The sequence below is a fragment of the Chiloscyllium plagiosum genome, unplaced genomic scaffold (assembly GCF_037043375.1).
Source record: "Chiloscyllium plagiosum isolate Xiang-an unplaced genomic scaffold, Cpla_swu_hap1 HiC_scaffold_37, whole genome shotgun sequence".
In the NCBI taxonomy this organism is placed as follows: Eukaryota; Metazoa; Chordata; class Chondrichthyes; order Orectolobiformes; family Hemiscylliidae; genus Chiloscyllium; species Chiloscyllium plagiosum.
Window position 1 is genome coordinate 34,896,621 of NW_028270175.1, and position 14,822 is coordinate 34,911,442.

Genomic DNA, 14,822 nt, shown 5'->3' on the forward strand with positions numbered 1-14,822 from the left:
AAGCGATACTGATTACATGAGGTCAATTGGATGGACTTTCTTCATTCTAATCTATTATTTATGGGTGGTGTGGTGGCTCAGTGGCTAGCACTGCTGCGTCAGGGACCTGGGTTTGATTCCCACCTCGGGCGACTGTGTGAAGTTTGTATATTGTCCTCGTGTCTGCGTGGGTCTCCTCCCACAATCCAAAGATGTGCAGGTTAGGTGGATTTGGCCATGCTAAATTGTCCATAGTCTTAGGTGCATTAATCCCCTGTAGTGTAAGGGGATGGGTTACTCTTCAGAGGGTCAGTGTGGACTTGTTGGGCCAAATGGCCTGTTTCCATACCGTAGAGATTCTAACCTAATTTATCATGGCCATGCAAACAATAAGGATGTACGGGGGTAAAACAGCAACGCACAAACAATAATTTCAGTGAGAATTTAAAAAGAAATCATTAGTGGGACCAATTTGGGAATGAATAGTTATATGATATATAAACATGTAAAACATAATTAATTGCTCCCACTATACTGACAGCACACAAAGAAATAAAGTAATCAAGCAGGGTGTAAAGGACCAAGCTTTCAGATCCCAAATGTCAGTGCTCATTATCCCCTAGCTTCATGCGATTTAAGAGGGCAATCAGGGATTTCATACCTACTGGACGAAACAAGATAGCAGAATCTTCATTCGGCATCTTGTTGTCAGCACTTTTATAATGTATTTCCTAGTTTGCCCCAAACACCACACATGAAGTCATGTTATTGCACGGTCTGCTATGGCACACAATCCATTGGTAGTCACTAATTATCCCCATCAGAAGCAATTCATTCTCCCAGGCTGATTATTATCCAATCCTTTGTTTCTCCAATTGTTCTTTTCTCTCTTTTCTCTTATGAGGAAGAGATGGAAATGTGTTGCTGGAAAAGCGCAGCAGGTCAGGCAGCATCTAGGGAACAGGAGAATCGACGTTTCGGGCATTAGCCCTTCTTCAGGAATGAGGAAAGTTGGTCCCGCAGGCTAAGATAAAAGATAGGGAGGAGGGACTTGGGGGAGGGGCGTCGGAAATGTGATAGGTGGAAAGAGGTCAAGGTGAGGGTGATAGGTCAGACTGGGGTGGGGGCGGAGAGGTCGGGAAGAAGATTGCAGGTTAGGAAGGCGGTGCTGAATTTGATGGATTTGACTGAGACAGGCTGGGGGGAGGGGAAATGAGGAAACTGGTGAAATCCGAGTTCATCCCTTGTGGTTGGAGGGTTCCTAGCCGGAAGATGAGGCGTTCTTCCTCCAACCGTCGCTTCGCTGTGGTCTGACGATGGAGGAGTCCAAAGACCTGCATATCCTTGGTGGAGTGGGAGGGGGAATTGAAATGTTGAGCTACAGGGTGGTTGGGTTGGTTGGTCCGGGTGTCCCAGAGGTGTTCTCTGAAACGCTCCGCAAGTAGGCGGCCTGTCTCCCCAATATAGAGGAGGCCACATCTGGTGCAAAGGATGCAATAGATGATATGTGTGGAGGTACAGGTGAATCTGTGGCGGATATGGAAGTTTCCTTTGGGGCCTTGGAGGGAGGTGAGGGGGGAGGTGTGGGCGCAAGTCTTGCACCTCCTGCGGTTGCAGGGGAAGGTGCCGGGAGTGGAGGTTGGGTTGGTGGGGGGTGTGGATCTGACGAGGGAGTCACGGAGGGAGTGGTCTTTACGGAATGCTGATAGGGGAGGGGAGGGAAATATATCCTTGGTGGTGGGGTCCGTTTGGAGGTGGCGGAAATGGCGGCGGATGATGCGCTGTACATGGAGGTTAGTGGGGTGGTAGGTGAGGACCAATGGGGTTCTGTCCTGGTGGCGGTTGGAGGGGCAGGGTTCAAGGGCGGAGGATCGGGAAGTGGAAGAGATGCGGTGGAGGGCATCGTCGACCACGTCGGGGGGGAAATTGCGGTCCTTGAAGAAGGAGGCCATCTGGGATGTGCGTTTTTGGAACTGGTCCTCCTGGGAGCAGATGCGGCGGAGTCGAAGGAATTGGGAGAATGGGATGGCGTTTTTACAGGGGGCAGGATGGGAGGAGGTGTAGTCCAGGTAGCTGTGGGAGTCGGTCGGTTTGTAGTAGATGTCCGTGTTGATTCGGTCGCCTGAGATAGAAATAGAAAGGTCGAGGAAGGGGAGGGAGGAATCTGAGACTGTCCAGGTGAATTTGAGGTTGGGGTGGAAGGTGTTGGTGAAGTGGATGAACTGTTCAACCTCCTCGTGGGAGCACGAGGCGGCGCCGATACAGTCATCGATGTAGCGGAGGAAAAGGTGGGGGGTGGGGCCAGTGTAGTTGCGGAAGAAGGGTCACTCGACCTGAAATGTTAACTTTGATTTCTCTCCACAGTCAGTGGAGAGGCTTGCTGAGCTTTTCCAGCAATTACTGTTTTTTGTGCTTCTCTCTCCTTGGGCTTGATCTCCATCAATCATTAACTCCTTAAGCCCTCCCCATCGATCTATATTCTGCATAATTTTTTCCCAGGTGCCACCAGTTCTGAGGAAGGATCCCTGGACCTGAATCGTTAACTCTGATTTCTCTTCACAGATGCTGCCAGACCAGCTGAGCTTTTCCAGCAATTTCTGTTTCTGTTTCTGATTTCCAGCATCTGCACTTCTTTCAGTTTTAAATTTAAAATCCCATCTGTGTGCAGTGATTACAAACTCTGGTTGAGTCATAGCGTTATAGAGATGTATAGCACGGAAACAGATCTTTTGGTCCAACTCATCCAGCTATCCCAACCCAACCTGCCAGCACTCGGCCCACAGCCCTCCAAACCCTTCCTATTCATAAAACCATCCAGATGCCTTTTAAATGTTGCAATTGTACCAGCCTCCACCACTTCCTCTGGCAGTTCATTCCATACATGTACCACCCTCTGCGCGAAAAAGCTACTCCTTTGGTCTCTTTTATATCTTTCCCCTCTCACCCTAAATCTATGCCCTCTTGTTCTGGACTCTCCAACCCAAGGAAAATACTTTGTCTATTTATCCTATCCATGCCTTTCATGATTTTATAAACTTTTTTAAGGTCACCCCTCAGCTTCTGACACTCCAGAGAAAACAGCCTGTTCAGCCTCTCCCTATAGCTCAAATCCTCCAACCCTTGCAACGTCCTTGTAAATCTTTTCTGAACCCTTTCAAGTTTCATAACATCTTTCTGATAGGAAGGAGACCAGAATTGCACGCAATATTCCAACAGTAGCCTAACCAATGTCCTGTACAGCTGCAACATGACCTCCTAACTCCTGTACTCAATACTCTGACCAATAAAGGAAAGCATACCAAATGCCTCCTTCACTATCCTATCTACATGCAACTTTCAAGGAGATATGAACCTGAACTCCAAGGTCTCTTTGTTCAGCAACACTCCAGAGGACCTTACCATTAAGTGTATAAGTCCTGCTAAGATTTTCTTTCTTAAAATGCAGCACCTTGCATTTATCAAAATTAAACTCCACCTGCCACTTCACAGCCCATTGGCCCATCTGATCAAGATCCCGTTGTAATCTGAGGTAACCTTCTTCGCTGTCCACTATTGGTGTCATCTGCAAACTTACAAAGTATACCTCTTACGCTCACATCCAAACCATTTATATAAATGATGAAAAGTAGTGGACCCAGCACCGACCCTTGTGGCACTCCACTGGTCACAGGCCTCTGGTCTGAAAAACAACCCTCCACCACCACTCTCTGTCTTCTACCTTTGAGCCAATTCTGTATCCAAATGGCCAGTTCTCCCTGTATTCCATGAGATCTAACCTTGCTAATCAGTCTCCCATCTGGAACCTTGTTGAACACCTTACTGAAGTCCATATAGATCATGTTGACTGCTCTGCCATCATCAACCCTCTTTGTTACTTCTTCAAAAACCCCAATCAAGTTTGTGAGACATGATTTCCCACATACAAAGCCATGTTGACTATCCCTAATCAGTCTTTGCCTTTCCAACCACGTGTACGTCCTGTCCCTCAGGATTCCCTCCAACAACTTGCCCACCACTGATGTCAGGCTCACTGATCTATAATTCCCTAGCTTGTCCTTACCACCCTTCTTAAACAGTGGCACCACTACACTTCCAGTCAACCTCCAGTCTTCTGGCACCTCACCTGTGATTATTGATGATACAAATATCTCAGCAAGGGACCACTGATGACCACTTAGTCTTCCTTTTGAAGTTCAGCTTCTGGTGAAAACACAGAGACACAAGTTTTTTCCAAATAGAAAGCTTGAATCATTCGCCTGCTTCCAACTTACATTCTTGAAACTGGATGATGTGGAATGAAATTGAATAAGAATAAGTTGTTCATTGACATCATTACAAATAAGTTATAACCAGGGGTCAATTTGATCAGATCTCCTTGCAAGATATGAAACTTGATGAAAACTTTTTTTCAGAAATAAATGTTAAACTTCCTGTTATGTTTGGGAAGTTATGTTCTTGGTTACGAGGCATGTAGCCGTAAGAAGGTGGTGCCACGGAGTTAGAGTAATCAATTGACATTAACAAGCAATAATTAGTTTTTAAAAATTCAGGCGTGGGAAATTATTCTTGTAACCAAACTGAGGCTGTATGATACATTAGAAACCAATCTGCAAAACACTCAGATCCAATTAAATGCTGCAAATTCAATAGATGAGGCAGCATCTGTGGAGGCAGAGGTTCCCCGCATCCACATCTCTTTTTTTTTATTATTTGATTAATTGTTGTCACACATACCTAAGTACAGTGAAAAGTTCTGTTTTGCCTACAATATGAACAGATCATACGATACAAAGTGCATTAGGGTAAGAGAACAGAGCAAAGAATACAATGTTACAGCTGCACAGAAGGTGCGCAAAGAGGGAGATCGATACTGAATTTAAAATTTGAGAGGTCCAGTCAAAAGTTTAATAACAGCAGGGAAGAAGCTGGTCTTGAATTTGTTGGCTCGTGTGTTTAAGCTTTTGTATCTGCTGCCCGACGGAAGATGTTGGAAGAGAGTATCACTGAGGTGAGAGGGGCCTTTCATGATGTTGGCTGTTTTTCCATGGCAACGAGAAGTGTAGATGGAATCAATGGATAGGAGGTTGCCTTATGTGATGGACTGGGCTGTGTTCACAACTCTCTGTAGTTTCTTATTGTCCTGAGCAGACCAATTGACATACCAAACTGTGAATGCTTTCTGTGGTGCATCTATAAAAATTGATACAGGATGGGGAATATTGGAAAAAGAAATTCAGGGGCTGGCAGCATTGCCACATTCCAGAATTGGAAGCTGCAGCCATCATGTTAATGCAATAATTTCTGTCCTTCTTATTTGTACTTGCAGAGGAACCTCAATTATTCAGCATTTGATTATCTGAATTTGAGATTATCTGGACAAAATCGCAAGGTCTCAATGTTTGGCTAAACTGTGTTATCCGGTATTTGATTATCCAAACTATTGATTATCCGAACAAAATATTCCCTGCCCGTAGTATTCGGATAATCGAGGTTCCTCTGTATTTGGTACTCTCTAAGGCTTCCATTGATCTAATTTTAGAATGGCCACATTGTCCACGATATACCTTTTAAAGCATTGTTTGCAAAATCGTGAAGCTTTGCAAATCTTCTTTCATCATGTTAAAGCTCCATACTGCAATTTGCTGAAAGTGGCAGTGAAAAAAAAATTAACTGTTCCGACTAAAGTTCTCTTCAATTAAGTAGTTTCTCAGTTGCTGTGGGTATAACGATTAGTTCTTTTCCTCACGATATCATCCACCCGGTCGTGTTTCAAATAATATAGTCTCCTTGGCTTATTCCTGGATAATGGTCATGAATGTAAAAGAAGACAGTTTTGTGGTGAGAAACCATCTGAATATGAATTGTGTAAACTCTTTCCACTAATGCAATGGGCTTGAGATTTGAGCAGAGGTAATACGCACAGGGAAATTACAGATAATTATTTCCACTAAAGGAAAGGGTGTAGACAGGGTGATGGGGACTAAGAGATCATGGAGGATTGCATTAAGGATACGGTAGCAGGGCCAGAGACTTACTTGGAAAGATTTGCACATGGAAACACAGCATGGAAACACAGTGCAGTTTCATAGTTCCTTGAAAGTGGAGCTGCAGGTCGATAGGATTGTGAAGAAGGAGTTTGGTATGCTTTCCTTTATTGGTCAGAGCATTGAGTATAGGAGGTCATGATGCGGCTGTACAGGAAGTTGGTTAGGCCACTTTTGGAATATTGCGTGTAGTTCTGGTCTCCTTCCTATTGGAAGGATGTTGTGAAACATGAAAGGGTTCAGAAAACACCTACAAGGATGTTGCCAGGATTGGGTGATTTGAACTATAGGGAGAGGCTGACTAGGCTGGGGCTATTTTCCCTCGAGCATCGGTGGCTGAGGGGTGACCTAATAGAGATTTATAAAATCCTGAGGGGCATGGATAGGATAAATAGACAAGGTCTTTTTCCCTGGGGTGGGGGAGTCCAGAACTAGAGGGTATAGGTTTAGGGTGAGAAGAGAAAGATTTAAAGGGGTGCTGAGGGGCAACTCTTTCCACACAGAGAGTGGTACGTATATGGAATGAGCTGCCAAAGGAAGTGGCAGAGGCTGGTATAATTACAGCATTTAAAAGGCATCTGGATGGGTATATGAATCGGAAGGGTTTAGAGGGCTCATTCCTGAAGAAGGGCTTATGCCCGAAACATCGATTCTCCTGTTCCCTGGATGCTGCCTGACCTGCTGCGCTGTTCCAGCAATACATTTTCACCTCTGATCTCCAGCATCTGCAGACCTCACTTTCTCCTCTTTAGAGGGATATAGGCTTGCGACTAGATTAAGTTAGAATATCTGGTCAGCATGGACGAGTTGGACCAAAGGGTCTATTTCCATGCTGTACATCTCTATGACTCTAAATATGGATGTGGGCACTGGCAATGCATTCACAAAAGCAAGAAGGAGGTGGGTGTGTAGTTTATCAAACAATATGACGAGGGAGGGGGCGGGTGGTTGCTGTGGGCAACGATGAATATTGTTGATATTACTTCAACTGGAAATCAACACTAACTATTCATTCCACGGTTTTCTCTGAGCAAAATACTGCAGCTGCTGGAAATTTGAAACAAGCCCAGAAAAATGCTTGGCAGGTCTGGCAGCATCTGTGGACAGAGGAACAGAACTAGCCTTTCAAGTTCCATATGACTCTTACAGATCGCAGAACTTGAGCCTCTAAGCAAGAGTCTTACAGGACTCGAAATATTTTCTGTAGCTGTTGCAAGACATGCTGAATTTTCTCCGGCATTTTCTGTGTTTTCTCCGTGATTTTCTAGACTGATTTTCTGGAACCTCAAACCATCCCTAATAAGGTTAATAAGGTTCATTGGCCTCCAGGGGTAAATCTGGCCTCCCTGTCATGCTTTGGCATAGAAATCAAAACCAGTTTATGGAGAGTTCAGGATCCAGATAATCATAGAGTCATACAATACGGAAACAGACCCTTCACTCCAACCATACCAATTCCACCATAATCCCTGAACTAGTCCCACCCGCCTGCCCTTGGACTATATTTCCTCCAAACATTTCTTATTCATGTACTTATCCAAATGTCTTTTAAACATTGTAACTGTCCCCACATCTTCCTCTGGAAGTTCATTCCACACATGAACCACGTTGTATCAAAAAAACAAATTGCCCCTCATGTCTTTTTTAAATCTTTTCTCCTCTCGCCTTAAAAATATGCCCCCAGTCTTGAAGTCATCCACTCTATGGAAAAGACACCTGCTATTCACCTTATCTACACACCTCATGATTTTATAAATCTTTATAAGGTCACCCCTCTACCTCCTTTGAGGGCTGAAGGGCCTGTCCTGCACTGTAATGTTCTATGTTCTCCTACACTCTAGTACGAAAAAGTCCCAATCTATCCAGCCTATTTTTATAATTCGAACTGTCCAAAATTGGCTGACACTGAAGAGTCAGGTAGAGATGTGGTACAACAGCAGTGTTTTTGGGAATGACCTGCTCAGGTGGACAATGAGGGAATTCTTGGGTTTTGAGGGAGTCTGAACATTCCTCTACCTCCGAAGATGTTTTTTTACTTCAAAAATATGCTTTATTTATAAAATTATTTTGATATCTATACAATTGATCATGCCATTCTTATGCAAAAGTTGCATTTCTTTACATACCGAGATCGGAATTAATCATTTGTATATACAAGTGTGTACATTGACCATCCAGATATTTTGCTGAGGTGACAGCAGGACCCAATTTCTGAATGGGCCCCTTGTTCTTCTTAGGCAGGCCGATGTTACACGGTGGTCTTTCCCCACCGTGCCTTGGCGGCAGCTGCCCCAAGCTTCAGCGCATCCCTCAACACATAATCCTGGTCCTTGGAATGTGCCAGTCCGCAACACTCAGTCGGGGTCAACTCCTTCAGCTGGAAGAGCAGCAGATTTCAGTTAGACCAAAGAGCATCTTTCACTGAGTTGATGATCCTCCAGGCACAGTTGACGTTCGTCTTGGTGTGTGTCCCGGGGAACAGACCGTAGAGCACGGAGTCCCGCGTCACAGCGCTGCTCGGGATGAACCTCGACAAACACCACTGCATTCCTCTCCAGACTTCCTTTGCGTAGGCACATTCCAGATGGAGGTGTGTGACAGTCTCGTCCCCCCCGCAGCCACTTCGAGGGCAGCGTGCGGTGCAGCAGAGAGTCCGGGCGTGCATAAAGGATCTCACAGGCAGAGCCCTTCTCACCACCAGCCAAGCCATGTCTTGGTGCTTGTTGGAAAGTTCTGGCGATGAGGCATTCTGCCAAATGGCTTTGACAGTCTGCTCAGGGAACCGCTCGATAGGATCTGCCCTCTCCTTTTCCTGAAGTGTCTCAAGGACACTACGTGCTGACCACTTCCCGATGGACTTGTGGTCAAAGGTGTCTATCTTAATAGATTTTTCCATGAAGCACAGGTGATATGGAACAGTCCAACTACTTGGAGTGTTCTGCGGCAGCGAGGCCAGGCCCCTCCTTTGCAAAACCGGGGAGAGGTAGAACCTCAGTACGTAGTAACATTTGGTGTTTGTATACCGGGGATCCACACTGGTGCAGCTACACACAAAGGTGGCCATCAGGGAGAGGGTGACATTGGGTGTGTTTTTCCCCTCGTTGCCCAGATTTTTATACATTGAGTCCCTTTGGACCTGGTCTGTCGTTGATCTCCACATGAAGTGGAAGATGGCCCAGGTGACTGCAGCGGCACAGGTTCTGGGAATAGGCCAGACCTGTGCCACATATAACAGCAATGACAGTGCCTCACACCTGATGACCAGGCTTTTACCCATGATGGAGAGCGACCGTTGCTTCCATCTGCCCAGTTTCTGCCTCATTTTCCTGATACGCTCCCCCCAAGACTTGGTGCACGCCCAGCCCCTCTGAACCAAATACCCAGCACCTTCAGGTGGTCGGTCCTGACGGTGAAGGGGATCGAGGATTGGTCGGCTCAGTTCCCGAACAGCATGGCCTTGCTCTTGCCTCGGTTGACCTTGGCCCCTGAGGCCCGTTCGAACTGGTCACATATGCACATGAGTCTGTGTACGGACAGCGGGTCTGAGCAGAAAATGGTGACGTCATCCATGTACAGGGAGGCCTTAACCTGTAGGCCCCAGCTGCCAGGAATAGTCACCCCTCTCAGGCTCTCATTCTTCCTGATGGACTCGTCACATGGTACTATGTAGCACACAAACAAGGCAGGAGAGAGAGGACAGCCCTGCCTGACTCCAGATCTGACTGGGAAACTATCTGATTCCCACCCATTGATTGAGACTGCACTGACAATGCTGGTGTAGATCAGTTTGATCCAATTGCAGATTCCGTCCCCAAAGCCCATTTTGGAGAGAACATCTCTCATATACATATGTGATATCCTGTCAAAGGCTTTCTCCTGGTCGAGGCTGATGAGGCAGGTGTCCAAACCCCTGTCCTGCACGTAGGAAATTGTATCCCTGAGGAGTGCGAGACTCTCAGCGATCTTCCTGCCCGGTACAGCACAGGTTTGGTCAGGGTGAATCACTGATCCCAGAGCAGACCTGACCCGGTTGGCGATGACCTTTGACAAGATTTCCTCTACCTCCGAAGATCTAAGGTCACAAACTGTCTCCACCAGCGGTAGGATAACATGAAAAACATGCAGACGGGCTGAGTTGCTGCCATCAATCATTGGTCTCAAGGTGAGGGTCCTATACGTGCAAGAACCTGGACAGAGGCATCTCAGGTATATAAAGAGGCACTTTTATATTAGGTGACAACTCCTCCAGTGGTGCACTATTGTGTAGGAATCTGTCTCATCTCAGGGGATTCTCTGCTAACTGTGCACAAAGCAGCCAATCAACATCATCAATGCACAAGAGTATCTTGGGAGTAAGTAGGTGGTAACTTGACCTGCTCACTCTGGTCCCTGCTGAATCTCTCAGTCATATTTAAATCCAAGGGAAAGGTCTATTTGTGCACCTAATCCTAGGAGCAACTGGTTTATGCAGAAAACCTTAATGTCACCAAAAAAGTTTTTCAGTAACTGTCACCAGTCCTTTTAGATTAATGAACTTTTGGAAACAACTGTGAGGGCACTAAAGCTGTATAGAATGTGCAATAATAAAAATGTGTAACAACAGCTAGAAGAATTAAATCAACAAATGGTCAGTCAGGAGGTAAAATCCTTAATATAGCCCTTTCATCATCCTCTTTACTGTTTAATGAGTGTTCAGTTCTGTGAGGTTAAGACAGTGGATCAGCTCCAGTGTGGGGTTCCAAAATGCTGGCATCAAAGTAGCATGCACACTGACATCATCATATGCTTCCACATAATTCCGCCAGGTGTTAAATACATACACACTAATCCACAGTGTGGAAAGTTTAATCGAAATACCCATTGGAGATGCTTACACAACATTTCTATAAAAGCATGACACAAGAAATTCTTATTGTAAGCAAGATTTTCAACATTATTATAAGAGTGTATCCTATTATGTATTGATTCTGATATTCAGTACAATGTAATGAACATTTAATAAGGTCAACAGAAAAATATAGCGTAGAGCTTTAGCTTTGCTGACGCAACAATGCATTTGTATCACATTTCCTCCATGTAAAAATCAGGGTCATACAGTATTGAAATAAACCCTTTGGTCTGACAAATCTACACCTAACGTGTTCCCAAACTAAATGATTCCTACCTGCCTGCATTTGGCTCATATCCATTCCCTATTTGTGTGCTTATCCAAATGTCTTTTAACTGCTGTGACTGTATCTCTATCTGTCGCTTCCTCTGACAGTTAATTCCATGCAATGACCAGTCTCTGTGTAAAAATGTTGCTCCTCATGTCCTTTTTAAATCTTTCTTCTCTCATCTTAAAAATACATTCCCTCGTTTTGAACATGCCCACCTTAAGGAAAAGACCTTTGCTAAACCCCTTATCTGTGCCCCTCATGATTTTATAAGCCTCTATAATCCTCAACCTCCCGCACTCCAGTGGAAAAGGTCCCAGCCTATCCAGTCTATTTTTAGGTTGCAAACGCCCCATTCCCAGCAAAATCTTGGTCAATCTTTCCTGAACTGTCTTCAGTTTAATAATATCTTCCATATAACAGGGTGATCAGAAATGCACACAGTACTCCAGAGGAGGCCTCACCAATGTTCTGTACAATCCCTATACTCAAAGATCTGAGCAATGAAGGCAAGCATACTAAACACCTTCTTGACCATCATAACTGTATGTGATGCAAACTTCAAACCCCTAGGTCTCTCTGTTTGACTCAATCTAATCCCTCCTGAATCTATTGGCTAATACCAGAGCTCGGAGCGACATACTTTCTGCTTTGAATTCACTGGAGAGGCTGAACATGTTGATAAGGAACAGACATGCTTTCAGATTATTATTGGAAGACATGTAGCTCATTACTTATGGGTCAATCCTGCCGTAGAAATCTTTTCACAATTTACTTGGAAATGTTCTTCATCAATACTCAAAGTCTTTCTTAAATACACTTGAGTCAGGACAGGCATGCTATCTGACCCTATACACAGAATAACCAAGTTCAGTGCTAACTTACAGCACTCACTGCTGTTTCGTTAAAGTTGTTCGGATTCAGAACATGCTTCCCTGGAAACAAAGTTTTGACTAATTGTAAAAATGGTACATGCTCCAACTGAATTCACTAGAAGCCTGTCCAAGAGAAAGCATCTAACTGTAATTGCTTCTAATTTAGCAAACAAATTAAGTTAGGGTAATACAAATGCAGAGAATGCTGGTGAAACTCACCAGATCTGACAGCACCTTTAGAGAGAGAAACTGAGTTAACATTTTGAGTCTAATATACCTTTAACTGAAAACGAAAATAGATAGTATAGGATATTCAGGTCCAAGATAGGGTAGAACTCCTCAGGCAGAGCTTGACCACTCCATACATTTCATTTCCTTATTTTTATCTTTCGTGTTTGTCTCTTGTGTTATTTTTTCCTTCTTTCTTCTTGGCAATGTCCTGAACTCTGGGCCCCAGCATGGACTGAGTCTCCCAATGGACCTGATGGGGTGATCGCTCAGCTCAGTGTACTGGCCTCTTTGCCTGGTGTAGCTGTTTCCTGAACTGGCTTGGTGATCGCTTGGCTCAGTGTGCTGGCCTCTTGGCCTGGTCGAGCTGTTTCCTGGCCTGGAGATCGCTCAGCTCGGTGTACTGGTGTCTTGGCCTGACCTAGCTGTTTCCTGGCCTGGCAATTGCTGGGTGGCCCCTGGCAGTCTCTCAGCCTGAAGTGGCCTCAGGGTGAATTTCCAGCCTCAAGGTGATTCCTGAGTGGTCTCCAATTCTTCAGAGCTTCCAGAACCTCGAGGGATGCCCTAAAGCTTGGGACAGCTGCCACCAAGATGCAATCGGGAAAGATGGCTGTCTGAGGTCTTCCTGCTGAAGGTAAATGGGGGGTCTGTTTGGTTATTAGACCCTCCCAGTGCCTCCAATATACGTAAATATTAGTATTATATGTATAAGAGAGATCTTTGATTGTGTTGGACAGAGTCAAAGACCAAAGTTTGTTTGTTTATTTGATATGCTACTGTACAGAACCAAACTGCGTTTGTGACAATGTACGTATGCAAAGGAAGTTTTTATGAATAAAGTATATTTTTGAAACTAAAAAGAAGTGAATACTCATCCTTTACACTAAATAAGGGTGACGTTGTCTCCAGCATGAAGCAAATAATGAATTGCATTCTCCTTTGCAACATGATCAAATTGCCAAACAGTAGAATTGCACTCCTTTAATAATATGAGGAGACAGGCAAAAAGTTCACCAATTGGTCCAAATGTTGCAAGGTTGCAAAATGTTTCAAGAAACCTTTGGGTTTCTTAAAACCTTTTCAGAAAAGACAACAATGATGATTCCTAATTAAGAGTAATGGGTGTAAGCTGCTGGTCAACATCAGAATCAAACTAATATCTTTGATGTATTTTTGCCAGCAAATTAGCATTTTGGATATAGTTGAGTTGATTCGTAGCAGAAGTCCCAATTCATAAAGCATCTCTCGAGGCACTTTGATTTACATTCAGAACAATGTTTGTCAGTTGAATGAGTATGATTTTAATTTAATTCTCTTGCTTATCTCCATGGAGTTTGACAGCCAAGAATAGAATTCCTTAATTCGATGATTATTGTTCCATTTATTGGAATATAAATTGTTATAATTCTGATTGCTGCTTTTCACCCTGGAATGTCAAAACAGGAATAAGTCAAGGACAGAAAGAGCCATTCAGCTTGGTGAGCTCAAGTACTGCATAAATCCAACTATTCTGTGATCTTAACGAACCCTCCTGATTTTATAGATCGCTAAACCATCTCTGAACACTTATTGAGCTTTGTGTAAAGACAATTTGGTTGACACTTCTGCACCATGGATGTACTAACCTTAGAGATATCAAGTGTCCAGTCAGCTGACTCTTCTCGCTCCATGGAAGAGATCACAGATGAGTGGCCAACATTCAAAGAATAAAGAAAATTACAGCACAGGACCGGGCCCTTCGACCCTCCAAGCCTACACCGATCCAGGTCCTCCATCTAAACCTGTCACCTCATTTCTAAGAATCTATATCGCTCTGCTCCCTGCCCATTCATGTATCTGTCTTGACACATCTTAAATGATGTTGTGTGCCCGCCTCTACTACCTTCACTGGCAACGCATTCCAGGCACCCACCACCCTCTGCGTAAAGAACTTACCATGCATATTTGCCTTAAACTTTTCCCCTCTCACCTTGAACTGGTGACCCCTAGTAATTGAGTTCCCACTCTGGGCAAAAAGCTTTTTGCTATCCACCCTATTTTTACCTTTCATGATTTTGTAGACCTCAATCAGGTCCCCCCTCAGCCTCCATCTTTCTAATGAAAATAATCCTAATCTACTCAACCTCTCTTCATAGCTAGCACCGTCCATGCCAGGTAACATCCTGGTGAACCTCCTCTGCACCCTCTCCAAAGCATCCACATCCTTTTGGTAATGTGGCGACCAGAACTGGATGCAGTATTCCAAATGTGGCCGCACCAAAGTCCTATACAACTGTAATATGACCTGCCAACTCTTGTACTCAATATCACGTTCAATGAAGGAACGCATGCCGTATGCTTTCTTGACCACTCTATAGACCTGCATTGCCACCTTCAGGGTAAATAGATCTGAACACCCAGATCTCTCTGCATAGGGCTTTCCCATTTACTGTACAGTTCACATGAGATTTGGACCTTCCAAAATGCATCACCTCGCATTTGCTCAGATTGAACTCTCTCTATGATTTCTCTGCCAAACTCTCCAATCTATCTATATTCTG

General features: G+C 44.5%; 1 pseudogene; it reads right to left on the minus strand.

Annotated features, from left to right (window-relative positions):
• Positions 1 to 8,271: 8,271 nt before the first annotated feature.
• On the minus strand, positions 8,272 to 9,345 carry LOC148139790 (uncharacterized; annotated as a pseudogene).
• Between the last annotated feature and the right edge of the window lie 5,477 nt (positions 9,346 to 14,822).